Here is a 14,737-nt window from a genome sequence, read left to right on the forward strand (position 1 = left end):
TCTAACCTGTATAATCGATCGCAAGCTATGGTCTTGGTTGGGCATCGTTCTGACCTGTTGGATGTTCTTTCTGGAGTTCCGCAAGGGTCAATTTTGGGACCATTTTTTTATGGAATAGGAGGACAAACGAGCGTACGGGGTCACCTGGTGTTAAGTGATCACCGACGCCCACAATCTCTTGCAACACCAAAGGAATCACAGGAGCGTTGTCGGCCTTTAAGGAAGCCCTTGCGCTTTTTTTGAAGGACCATTATACTTATCCTACTTATACTAAATTTATGCTCACATTAAGACTGAAATAGATTCAATAAACCTTCAGAGAGATCACACTGTGTGACTATTATCATGATAATCGTATTGGAGTCAATATATCTAAATGTTTTCAAACTACCTTTACGAGAAAAAGAAACAAATAAAATATCAATACAAATTACTTGATGTTCCAATAACACGAACAAATAGCATTAAGGTCTTAGGAATATTGTTTCATACAAAAATGTCAATGTCGGGTCACATTGCTGCAATAACTGAAAAAGCTAACAGGAATCTAGGTTTCGTTATATGTGTAAGTTAACCTTTTCAAGTTCAGAGTGTATAAAAGTTCTTTAGTTCTCATATGTTCGTGGTGTCTTAACTCGTAATATCTGGAACCCATATTAAAGGATTAGTTATTGACGAAATAGAGAATATACAATCAAAATTAAGGGTTTTAGAATATCGCTTTTGACATTATGGTTCTAGTTATGGAGAATCCTATAGCCACATAAATTAATGCAATTAAAAGACCGGCGAACTTTACTCGATATGCTATTTCTGTATCACGAACTAACGTTCGGGCAAGTCAATTTCGATGTTAATCTTTATTTACACAATTTAGAGTCCTGAACAAGCGTACAAGGCAAACTACCCTTTTTGGGCTCCGTAGCCAAATGGCAAAAAACAGAACGGAACCTTATGTTAGCCACTTTTTTCCGAAACTATAAGAACTACTGTTGAAACTTGGTAAGTTGATGAAGTCTGAGAACCGCATTAAGATTTTCACACAAAAATAGAAAAAAAAAATTTGGGAGATCCCCATACATCCATACTTAGAACTGAAACTCAAAATTTTTTTTCATAAACCCATACATGTGGGGTGTCTCCAAAAAGATATTATTATGATCTAAAGGGATAGGTCTTTAAAAGTTATTGAGGATTCTAATTTCTTTTTTTCTTAACTGAACAGTTTACGCGAGAGACACTTCCAAAATGGTAAAAGGTGTGTGTCCCCCACTGTAACTTCTAAAATACGTGAATGATAGTACTAAAGAAAATATATGATATACATTATCATGCAAACTTCCACTAAAATTGGTTTGAACGAGATCTAGTAAGTAGTTTTTTTAATACGCCATAAATCGTAAACCGGAATTTACCTTTCATTCAATCAACTCAATATAAAGTTACAACGAACTACAAGAACTTTTATATTATGTTATTTGCTACTGCTACGGAACCCTTCACGGGCGAGTCCAACTCGCACTTGTAATTCGGTGGTCTGCCGTACTCTTAGTTGCTATAATATGAATTTCTTACCAATAGGTTTATTTGTCCATATTAAAAAGTGTTTGAAAAAGCAAATAACTTTAAGTATATTGTAACTGATAAGTATATTGTATATTGTAATTGTAACGGCAATACTTCAAGCCGGTCCACATTCTAGCGCGCTACAAAGCGCAGGTCCGGCCTCACATGGAGTATTGCTGTCATCTCTGGTCTGGCGCACCCCAATTGCAGCTCGATCCATTTGACCGCGTGCAACGCAGAGCAGCTCGAATTGTCGGGGACCTAGCGCTCTGTGAACGGCTGGATCACTTGGCGTTGCGTAGAGACGTGTTGTGTGTCTTCTACCGCATTTATCACGGGGAGTGTTCCGAAGAGCTGTTCAACCTGATTCCTGCCGCCAAATTTCACCTTCGCACGACACGCCACAAGTTACGATATCATCCCCACCATCTGGATGTGTGGCGGTCCTCCACAGTGCGGTTTTCAAGGAGCTTTCTTCCTCGCACTACGAAGCTGTGGAACGAGCTTCCTTGTTCGGTGTTTCCGGAACGATACGACATGGGTACCTTCAAGAAAAGCGCGTACACCTTCCTTAAAGGCCGGCAATGCTCCTGTGATTCTTCTGGTGTTGCCAGAGAGTGTGGGCGGCGGTGATCACTTAACACCAGGTGACCCGTACGCTGGTTTGTCCTCCTATTCCATAAAAAAAACTGAGTAGTTGAAAATTACTTGAGACACATCAACACACACACATACACACAAAATCTTTATAATTTTAACTAGTGGACCCGATAGACGTTGTCATGTACACACGTCTTAAATTTGAAAAATCGGTCCAGCCGTTAGGAGTAGTTCAGTTATAATAGACGCACAAAAGATATATATAAATTAAGATTATCTATTTATGTTTTAATCATAGTATAATGAGAGCAATAAATATTGTTCCTTAAATAGTGTGAACCTAATAATAGTAAGCGTTTTATTATTAGTAAGGAGGTTAATTATTTAAGGTGAACCTCAAAGTAGTAAGCCACATTACTTCAGCATACAATTACATTTCAAACACAAATACTTTTAGAAGGTTTAATACATCAACAGGATTTTTGAATTAATAATTTAATATTTTTACTAGCTACTGCCCGCGGCGACGTAATGCGTAAACTAAAAAATACTATATCTGCATGTATCGTATATGATGTATATATGTATGAATTAAATATATTGATTAGTTTTAACGTTTTGCCCGGTACATACAAACAAACAGACAAAAATTCTATTAACTTCTTTTCGGACTTACCGATTGTACCGTACCGTTTATAGAACACACAGATTTATTTACATTGTTTTTTTTTAAAGAATACTTCTTTTAAAAAAAACTATGTAAAAATTTTACTTTGTAATGTTTTTATTATATACTAATTTTATTATATAGCCGAATGGGGTTGAGCTATCTAATTTTGGCATCCAGTACAGATTTTTTTTATATATTATTTATTTTAGTCATAACTTGTTTGCATATTATAAAAGGTGGAAAAAAACTTAGTTAAGTTAGTTTTACCGGTGGGTGGCTCCTTTGCACAGGATGCTGGCTAGATCATGGGTACCATAACTGCGTCCATTTCTGCCGTGAAGCAGTAATGTGTAAACATTACTGTGTTTCAGTCTGAAGGGTGCCGTATCTAGTGAAAATACTGGGCAAATGAGGCTTATGTCTCAAGGTGACGAGCGCAATAGTTGTAGTGCCACTTAGAATTTTTGGGTTTTCAATAATCCTGAGGCACTGCACTACAGCCATTACAAAATCAGCAGGGCGTATCAATTACCATCAGCTGAACGCCTTGCTCGTCTCGTCCCTATTTTCATAAATAAAAAATAAGAAAGATCAGTCAAATCTTCAAGACAGGTTTAGTAGCTACAGTTAGGCGACCAATGATTATTTATTAATAACATTAATCCGATTTTAAAACATTAAATGGTTTTATTAAATTTGTATTTAATTAATATTTTCCCTGCACATAAGTACAACCTTATAATATAACAAGAAGGCGTCGATTCTAATAATTATTGACATGTTATCTACTACAGAAATAGAATTACATCTTGTAAAGATACTAAAAGACTTCAAACACAGTAATACTCTCTGTTCTGTTTAGTAAGTTCACATCAAAGATTATTGATTGTAGTAAAATCTGGATTCCGGACGGATATTGGTTGGCAATCTGAGAAATTACTTAACATAAAGTTCCAATTTATCTGGCGTCTTGTCTTGCTGGAAAAGTATAAGGTTAACTATATTATTATACTTTATACAAGATTATATTGTATCCCTTATGGCCTTACAAAAAAACTTGGATTAAAATTATGCCTAAGAATAAACTAAGAATATGCAAAATGGTGACTATATCGTTGACAACACTGTCAATACAATGATAATTCTGAAGTTTTCCGTATGTCAAGCAGCCTTGCAAATAAACGCCAATTATACGGAAAATGTCTATTTGTGAACACTTTGCATATTCTTGGATTATTCTCAGGTATAATTTTATACCAAGTTTATTTGTAAGGCCATTAGTATGTTTTTATTAAAGGTCCCTAACATTAACTCATATATTCATTTTCATATTTGTTAAACTATATCAAACCTCATTATGCGACTAGTTTTCTTCTCAAATTAATTAAATAAATAATCTAAACTAAGAAATCTAAGTAATCCAAAAAGTTGTGTCAAAATTGACACAAGATTTCTGGGTTATAAAAAAGGTTAATCCTAATAGGTACATTATTTGCTAGCTGATAATTAAGGGATGGTTAAAAGTGAGCTTGTTACGAAAGAACGTATTTCATAAGAACGCATAACATAAGACTCATAATAAATGAATGAATAGGTGCTACACCTTCTAGAATTCTATTAGTATACATACATATTTTAAGCTTCTCAAAAATTACAAAACCAGTGGGAGGCTCCTTTGCGCAGAATGCCGGCTAGATTATGGGTACGACAACGGCGACTATTTCTGCCGTGAAGCAGTAATGTGTAAGCAATACTATGTTTCGGTTTGAAGGGCGCCGTAGCTAGTGAAATTATGAGACGGAACATCTTATGTCTTAAGTTGACGAGCCCAGTTTTAGTGCCGCTCAGAATTTTTGGGGTTTTTCAAGAATCCTGAGCGGCACTGCATTGTCATGGGCAGGGCGTATCAATTACTATCAGTACGTCCTGCTAGTCTCGCCCCTTTTTTTCATTAAAAAAAAGTTAGTAATACAACCCAGCCTAAGATATTGACAATCAATTAGTCCAAAATTTTGAGAGGTCAAAGTTTTCTGTGGTGCCGTTATTGAACTCTTCAATGTAGTGCATAGCGCGGGAGATGAGCAGCCCGGACTTAGTCGGGTACGTCTTCATCTCCTGTTGGCACTCCCCGCGGTACGCTATCATCCATTCTGCAGTAATAAATAATTATTAAAGTACAGATAATGCGCGAGTTGAATGGAAAGTTCAGAAATGCGATAGTGCTGTGACCTATTTATATTTGATGACCATAATCATGAATGTGTCGATAAATTTAAGCAATGCTTCAAGTTGACCATTTCACATTAGGTTAAAATGATGAAGAAATTATTTTATCAACTTTTTGAACTTCTTCAGGCGTGTTATGAAAAAATGATGAGAGTGAAATTTTAAGATGCGCGCGCATCACTGTAATACAAAAGTAACAGGGTGAAGTTAGTTCCTGAAACTTTCTGACGTTTGCGACTTTCGTTATTTTAGTTTTTTTGGTTTCTTCGTCGATTATTAGGATATGCAAAGGGTTCAAGCCCATACAGCCGTATTCCTTATTTAATAATTAATTGTCAAAGCCATCTTTGCAAGATTTTATCAATATTGTTCTTTCTACAAACGTAGAATAGCAGGAGGAATAAATAATTTTCAGGACTTTTGCTTTTTCTTTTTTTGTTTTTTGTTTTGCCTTTCTTCAAAACACATGTCTAAAACAAAATTCGCCATTTGTCGTGCTTGGCGATGAATAAAAAGTCGTTTCTTTTCGAACGAAACTGATCAGTGATAATTAGCAACTTTAGTATTAACGCGATAACACGATAAGCGGCACTACGATACAACACTAGACAAGGCGAGGCGACGCGTGCGGACAGCGGGGGGAGATGCTATAGCATATATATATATGCTCTATACCCCAGGCCCCGACTGCTTCACCGCGACCTAGAGCTTCCGACGATAGCTCAACACTTTAAAGAGATCTCGCGACGCTTCTTTGACAAGGCGCCTAACCATCCCAACATCTTGGTTAGGAAGGCATGCGGGTACACCCCCCTTCACCATAGTCTCAACCCAATTAGACGTCCCAGACACGTAACGGTAGACCCGGATGACGACATCACCATCGCGAACGCGACACCCACACAAACACCGACACAGACACGCACACACCGCCTTCGCAGGCGTAGGCGCGGTCAACCACCACAAACCACTGGCACTCGTCACTCTGACGATGCCCAGCGGCCCGCACCCTAGATACACACACACACACATTGTTTTGATACCCGACCAGACGTTAGTCCTCGTCCTGTAATCGCTTCACTACACTCACTCACACACGGACTAACTGACGGACTGACATACACCACTTACACATTCACAAACACACTCCACAAACAGACACAAACATACATGCACACTAACATTTACACTACTTACATACATTCAAACAAACATACACACAATCATAAACACATACATACACACTTACATACATTACACAAAACATCACCACACTCGCCGGCGAGTGTGTTCTTATCACCTTTCCATCTTTCATCTTCATTTCATCTTCATTTTCATTCTCTCTCCTTCCCACAAGCACACAGCCGGTCTGAGGTTCGAGTCTCCTTAGGAGACGCCCCGCGACTGTTGTTGCGTAGTCTTTGCGGCCTCCACGGCCCACGTCCTACTTCGCTGTGAAAGCCAGAGCTGCTAACAGCACAGAGGAGGTTTTAGTCGGTATGGGGTGTCCGCTAGCGCGGACACTTGAGTCCGACATATTACGCCCCGTTCCGGGGCGTAAATACGTAACAGTATTTCCTCCTCTCAAAAAAAAAAAAAAAAGGCCCCGACTGCATTCAACTCGCGAGATAACTGCAGTAATCTTTAATTTTCGACCAATATGGATATTTAACATTAGGAATTTAATGTATATTCTGTGTGGCGTATTTGTTACATATACTTAGTCTGGACATAAATACTGTTACAGTTAAAAATTAACAAATTACATTTGAATTTGGAATCTGTCATTTTTATATGATTATTGAGTTTTCTCCTTTTGGCGCCAATACATTGTACAATATTTTGTGATATTAAAATGGAGTGGGGTGATAAAGAGAACCGAATCGCTGTGATTGCGTTACACAAAGTAGGTATGGAGCCAAATGCAATTTTTAAAACTCTCCATACGCTTGGTATATGTAAAATGTTTGTATACCGGGCTATTAACGATGAAGATAGCACCTAGAACCATGTCTTAGGACTTGCAGCCTATAATTAATATTATTATATGCAATAGAAAATTCTTATTTTTCTCTGTTTCAGTATTTATGGTATTACTATATATTTTTGTATCGTTTTACTCACTTTCGCGTCCATAGCAGTCTTCCCTTAACAGATCACAATAACTGTTGAATGTCAGGTATGTGTAGTTCCTGCCTCGGCCACATATCTTTCCGTACCTAAAAATTTCAGGTAATCGTGAATTTTTCATGCAATACTAAAATTGTTTTTGTATAGCACTAATTTAGTAACATCGGCCCATTTTGTCACAATTCTTATCTTTAGTGAAATATTGTTACCAATACTATCCCAGACGAGGCAGTGGCTGAAGATTCTATCAGAAATCAAGATGAAAATATCAATAATATCATGTATTCATCAAATCCCACAGCCGATTCGACATCTATTTTGCACTTGGATCGTAAAATTTAAATGACTATTTGTCATTTATTTATCCCCTTTTATTAAACTGAGATAGTCTTTTTAACCCACTTCAAAATGGAGGAGGTTCTCAATTCGCTCGGTATTTTTTATGTATGTACACCGATTAGTCAGAGATTTATGATCCGATTTACGTAATTCTTATCATATGAAAAGTATCAAATAACTAAAAAAATAATTTAACACCTTTTATGCAAACTTTTACCTTTAATATTAATAAAATACTATTATTTGTATGTGCTACATATTGATAGCTTTGAAGTCGGTGCCAAGCCAAATGTAATAGTAGGTACCTACACTCGGCTCGCGTGACTTTGAGCGGGATAGCTTCGTATAGAAAAAAAACAACCCAAGCGGACAGACAAACCTTAATAATTACAGTAAGTATGCTGTTTATAATATTAAGTTTTATTTTGTTTAGGGCTTGGCACCGACTTAAAACCTATGAATAGGTAGCACATAATATAAATAATAGTATTTTATTAAAATTAAAAGGTAAAGGTTTGCATAAGAGGTGTATTAAATTAAGTTTTTAGTTATTTGATTCTTTTCAGTTTTTTAAACGTATTTTTTTTTTAAATTACCTTATTTACAATCGCTTGTTGTTTAGTACAATTATCATTTGTCATAATATATAGGGTTCTCTATAATCTATATGTATAACAGGAAGTTCAGTTTACACATACTCTAGGAACATGTCGGGACACACTTGGCCGCACGCTTCGTTTTCCGCGGTTACCGTCTTCTGTGTTGTCGAGAATATCCAGTCTCCTCCGTCCCAGTACGGCAGGTAACCATAATTTGCGTTTAAACCTAGACCGTTCTGGAAAGATTGGCCACCAAACGCCTGTTGAAACCCCATAGGATACTGAAGCCTAAGGATGTAATAGATAAAACAAAAATGTAATTAATAATGTAATATATGGTATGTATGTCTTCTTGTATGGAACGGAATCTTTGACGTGATTTTCGACTCTCGGATTAATTTCAAACATTGCACACAATATACATTTTTGTAACTTAATTAACCTGTTCATAGTTTATGATCTAGTTTATTTCAAATTATTTTCTACTTTTTGGTTTAGTTTTCGTTCAAAACGTGAGTGTTCCGCAAAACTAATTATTTTTTGATATGTTAATCAGTAAAAGAAATCAGTATTGTGGAAATATTAGTAAATACCTAAGTTACTTGATTTATTTTTGTTCACTTCCTTTATGATGAGATGAGGCTTTAACCAATTTTACGTCATACTTTAAAATCATTTCAAATTGTATATCATAATAAGTATTGTGATTCTGCCTAATACTTGACGTTGGCGGGCCTGCCCCCAGTAAAATACACTCATAATCGTCCTTAGTCCGTACACAGTAATTAATTAGTGCATACAAATGTATGTAGGACAAATGTCCTTACGAAAAATTGTAAAGAATATCTAAATGTGTTGCTAAAATAAATGGGCTTACTGAAATTGCTTCCTATAATCCGATATTTTGTACCAAACAAACTTGTTGCGAAGAAGCAATGTACAGGAATTTTTCGTAGAGTTCAGTAATTTTCCGGAATGGCTCGACGACGACGGCAACTTTACCAACATCGACGAACTCAGCGCACACGGCTCCTGCCCTGCGGGGTGACGGGTGATTACGTCATGGAATGGATTTGGATTATTTGGCACAAAGGACTATTTACTCTGAATCAATTATTTTGGACAAAGTTTCTTGTGGCTAACTTTCTGCTGAAAATAAGGGTTGAGACGAGCAGGACGTTCAGCTGATGGTAATTGTACGCCCCACTTGATTCTTGAAAATTGCGCTCGTCTCTTTGGGACATAAGATGTTGAGTCTCATTTGCCCAGGAACTTCACTAGCTACGGCGCCCTTCAGATCGAAACACAATAATGCTTACACATTACTGCTTCATGGCAGAAATAGGCTTCGTTGTGGTACCCATAATTTAGCCGGCATCCGTTGCAAAGGCTTTTAAATTTAGTATCTAAGCCGGACGATTCAAAGGAATTTCATTGATCCTAATGAATAAATTAATTATGAATTTTGATATCTGGGGGTAAAATATCGTGAAATCGGTAAAAATTAAAGTAAAAAACCAAAAAAAAAAGTAAAAAAGTAATGGGGATGTAAATACGTTATCTATGTATTGACATGTCTTGACAAATCTCTATATGCATCCTGGAATATGAACTGTCTCAAGTCAGATCTATTTACCTTGGACTTATTATACTAACAGCTTTACTACTTAAAATCAGAAACTTATTAATTTTATACACAAGATAACATTGTACAATATCAGTTTTTAAACTTAACCAAAAGTTAATACTATATTGTGAAAAGTGTTGCGTATATGCTGTCTACAGATCCCGACAGTTACCAGTTCTCCTTCGATGTCCCTCTTGGGACATCCGCCGAAATGATCCGAAATTCCCAGTCAAGAGTGTCTAACAGACGCCGAAGTCGCAGAACACCAGTAACTCGCCGCGCTATGTCCTAAAAGGCAGCAGATTAGAATAGGATGCTTTCCTTTTTGGGATCCTTTATACTCCTACTAATCCTCCACATATTGTACTAGAGAAGTGGGTGAGTGGGGTGGAATGAACCTTATTTTATTAACTCAAGCTCAACCCCAGCACCCAAGTTTTTGTGTTCGGAATCTGCGTCTCTATATTTCGAGCAGTTGATCATTTGATTATGTGAAATTATCATTTTTACAGTCAGGATCGATGCTTCAAATCAGCCCACATTCAAGCGCGGCTCCAGTCACATATTGCTCTTAACTTTGATCTGCTGCACCCCTGCTCAGCTCAAACTATTTGATCGTTTGTAACTCAGAACTTAACGACTCTATTATTTGGCGATGCTAAGGCGTCTTCTGTTTTGTTCTCTTCTCTTTATTACATTTGTCGCAGTTTGTTGGTAATTTCCAACAATGAGAAACATTTTTGTCTGCATGCGCTGGGATTTTATCTTATACTTGAAAGTGACCCATTTTTATTCAAAACGTGCAAGCGTCACACCATGTCTCCTTAGTTGAGTGAACTGAATTCAAAATTCAAAAAAAAATTCATAATTTCTTTATTTGTACACAGTCATTTACAATCACATAATATACTATAACACATAATAATACAGTCGCTGTTGATCAGGGCCGAGGCCTTTTTTATATAATAGGGGGAATTTAATTCGGCCGCTGGAATCAACCCGAACAGCTCCTCTGAGCACTTCCCGTGATAAATACGATAAAAGATACAGAGATAACCTCTCTCTACACAACGTCAAAGAATCAAGCCGATCAGGGATGTCGAGTCGATGGGGAGCGCCCGCCCAGAGATGGGAACAGTACTCAATGAGGCGTGTGTATTTGCGCCTTATATAGTTGCAGGCGGTGACTTTTAGTGAAGTACTGTCTCGCCTTGTACTGAGTACATACACCAAGCGTTTTAGAGGACAGTTTTCCCTGCTCATCCATGTGACCACAGAATTGAATGTCGCTCGATATTTCGACGCTTAATATGGCGATACAGGCTGTGGCAGTTACAGGAGTGATCTCGAATCGAGTGTGAAACTTGTGTCTTTTTAGGGTTGAATTGGACTAAATTTTTCTGGCCCCATTCCGAGACTTTGCAAAGCATAGTCTCGATTTCAGACACAAGTTTATTTCAGCTCTCGTAGACGCAACTCGGGACATATTATGTTAGGGTGATTCTTGGGATATTTTTGAGATTTAATGCAGTTCTCTGCGATCTTCCTGGTGGATGATTTGTAAGATAAACTAGTTGATAGTTTGGTAAATGTAAGTAATTTCTATTAGTGTATCTTATTTCCGATATCAACGTCTTGTCTTCTTTCAGAGAAGCTGTTGGCATTCCATGTACAGATTCTAATAGTAGCCATCTATTTGGCAATTTTCGCTGTTAAATCGATGATATGGTCCAACATTTTATCTAGCATTGTTTCGAATCTTTGAAACATTGCCTATATTAGTGTCAATATATCAGTGCTACCTGCATCTTTTCGTGGCACTGTTGTAGAGGTGTATCTAGCTGACTGACTTGGTAGCGTCAGCGTAGCTCTGGTATTATTGCTTATGTATGCTTGTATGATTAGGAGCTGAGATATATTTCAGTGTTTCATTCTGAGGTTGGTATTAAGATAATTATTTTGTGCTATTTTTGGATAGGTTAAGTTTACTTATAATTTCAGTTTGGTATTTTAGAACAACCTGTATAGCTAGCAGGGTGTGAACCAGGGTTGTTAGCACATGTTGCGGGGATCTCTTTTTGTTTTTTTGCATTGTGATGTAGCGTGGTCTTCACCAAATGTAATGCATCGTTGAGGTTGAAAGCACATGTTTTAGTATGGCCTAATCTTTGACATCCTCAGAGGCATGTAATCTTCTCAGCACAACCCTGAAAGCTTTCTCATGTTTAAGTCTGTTTGTATAATGACTTACTTACGTTTGCTTTTAATAAGGAGTCTCTTAAGAGTTTGTAAGAATCGACATCACCTGGTTTAACATTAACTGTGTGCCCATGTTTCAGAGTAGTTATTTTGAATTTCTCTTCATTACACTAAATTTCTTTCGAGGTTTTACGTAGCTCAGTTACATTTAAAACTTCTGTTATAAATATGGGTTCAGATTTTGGAACCCACGTTTTTTCCTCTTCCATGTTTTGTGAATTGTTGTCGTTCAAGTCATTATCTAGTGCAGCAAAACTGTTTTGTACGTGTATACTATATGCATGCTTGCCTTTGTTATTTAGGAAGCTTGCTTCTTTACGCTTTTTTTTTCTCTGTGGGACCTTGTCACTTTGCCAGAACACTGGTGCTGCTTAAGCTCCATCTGTTTCTATATTCTAAGTGGGTTAAGAGTATTGCTGCATTGTTGGTGTTATTCCAGATACTGAATCTCCTTTTGTGAATTTCACTGACAGAGGCTGAGCGTGGTCAATTAATGAGTGCAGGGTGAAATAACTGCAGATCTTTCACCCCAAGTCTCCTTGGGGCAATCTGAGCTATGATCGATATAAAGGTCACGCATGGGGTAACGCCGATTGCCAATGAGAAGGCTACGTAAAACAGCGGGTCACCGTGGCTCACCGTCTCCTGTAATACCAGTGGAATCACATGGAATACGTTGACGACCTTTCGCAGAAACAGCGCGCAAGGAAATTAATTCCACAGATTGGTGGTATACGGCAGATTGTTCCTTGAATTCAATAATATTATAGTATAAAAAGAAGTAGATATATCACTAGCGCGCCGAAAATGAATCGCCTAAATAGAGGCAATTGGCCCCTTTGGTCGAAGTCGCTCTCTCGATACGAAAACGGTGTGCAAGCGTTTGTTGTTGACAGTATTGCTTACAATTTGATATAGGTACAACATTAATATGCCGTCTTTTGTTATGGGAAGATGCACTAATTACGAAGGTAAAAAAAATCATAGAATTACATACCGCAGTTAAGAAATCATGAATTATAACATTTTATTTGATTTCATTACTTCTCGTTGTTGCAGTGAATGTAATACGATATGTAATAATTTTCAATAAACAAGTGCGTATATAGGTAGCTCAATAATTATCAAACTACAAAAACAAGTTTTAGGGTAGGTAGTGGACGTAGACAGTGAGTGCTATTTGACTTACATAGGAGTTTTGTCAATAACACTGTCCCTTTCGGTATATCCCTTGCTAACTGCAGAAGAATCAATGGATCATTTACTTCTTCTCCCATTATCTTGTTGTAATAAACTCTCAACAAAAAGACATTCATAAATAAGATAAGATACAAAAAATAATTTTGGGAGCCGTCGTTAGTAAAATTGTAAAAATGGGACCCTTACTGTAAATATATTATTTCGGTACATAAAAAAATACACTTTATTTACCTAATTTCGATACAGTTTTACTACTTTATAACTTTTACTACATGAACTCTTAAATGAATCGTATTTTAGACATAAATCATGGTGTGCGGTAAAAATCATATCTGATGAATTATTCTGTACTTTCTAAGTTATACTTGTTTAGGCGCGTAATGGAAAAATGATGAGAGTGAAATTTTATGATGCGCGCGCATCACTGTAACACAAAAGTAACAGGTTGAAGTTGATTTCTAAAATTTTCAGACGTTTGCGTCATTCGATATTTTTTTTTGGTTTCTTTGTCCATTATTAGGACAGGCAAAGGGTTCAAGCCCATACAGCCGTATTCATTATTTAATAATTAATTGTCAAAGCCATCTTTGCAAGATTTTTTCAAAATTGTTCGTTCTAAAAACGTAGAATAGCAGGAGGTATAAATCATTTTAATGATTTTTGCTTCCTTAGGCCAAAGAAGAATAATTTCTTGCGTGCATACATAAGTACACACACACTTTTTTTCTATTTAAATTTCGAAGCAATTAGATTTAGTTATTTATATAGTAGTAGTAGTCGAATTTTAAATGCCCGGGAGAAAGGGCTAGAAGTCGCACTGCTTTACTGTGACGTATCTAAGGCATTTGACGTAGCCGATCATTGCGTACTAGCTACTACGTTTCAGCACTACGGTATCGATCACCGAACGTTAAAACTTATGTTAGATTTCATGAGCAATAGAGTTCAATACGTCACGGGTAGCGGGAGTGAATTAAAGTCGACTGTAGGAGTACCTCAGGGTTCCTCATTGTGGAAATTCGCCATCTCTATTCTACTGAACGACTTTCCGAGAATCGTAGAGCATGCCGAAGTATACATGTATGCTGATGATGTGGCTGCTATGATAACTGCGCCGGGACTAGACGCTCTCGAACAAAAGCTCAACTCGGTAATAAATCAATTGGCTGAATGGTTCCGCGGAAACGGTCTTGTGTTAAATCTAACAAAGACCCAATTTCTACGTTTCGATCTCTCTGGTCGGACTCGGCGGCAGCTGGTTGTAAATATCAATGGTGTTCGTTTACAACAGGTAAAAGCAGCGTCCTTCCTTGGTATTCAATAAGGTCAAACTTTGTCTTGGGATCACCACATCGAAAATCTGGTAGATTAGCCCATAGCTGTTTCGCCTTCGAAAAGCGCTACGCACCTGTTACTTTGCAACCATTCAGTCGCAGGTACAATATGGAATTGAATTCTGGGGACGTGCCGCGGACATTGAACGAGGTTATCGTCGGAACAATGCGTAAGACCTTTCTTCGT

General features: G+C 37.2%; 1 long non-coding RNA gene across 1 annotated transcript; it reads right to left on the minus strand.

The window, feature by feature from the left end:
• Window positions 1–3,558: 3,558 nt before the first annotated feature.
• Window positions 3,559–9,140, minus strand: LOC126971058 (uncharacterized). The gene is made up of 4 exons (XR_007730807.1): window positions 9,008–9,140; window positions 8,230–8,418; window positions 7,187–7,281; window positions 3,559–4,986 (listed from the first exon to the last, which is right to left on the minus strand). It is a non-coding gene; the product is annotated as an uncharacterized LOC126971058 (long non-coding RNA).
• Between the last annotated feature and the right edge of the window lie 5,597 nt (window positions 9,141–14,737).

The sequence above is a fragment of the Leptidea sinapis genome, chromosome 22 (genome assembly GCF_905404315.1).
Source record: "Leptidea sinapis chromosome 22, ilLepSina1.1, whole genome shotgun sequence".
In the NCBI taxonomy this organism is placed as follows: Eukaryota; Metazoa; Arthropoda; class Insecta; order Lepidoptera; family Pieridae; genus Leptidea; species Leptidea sinapis.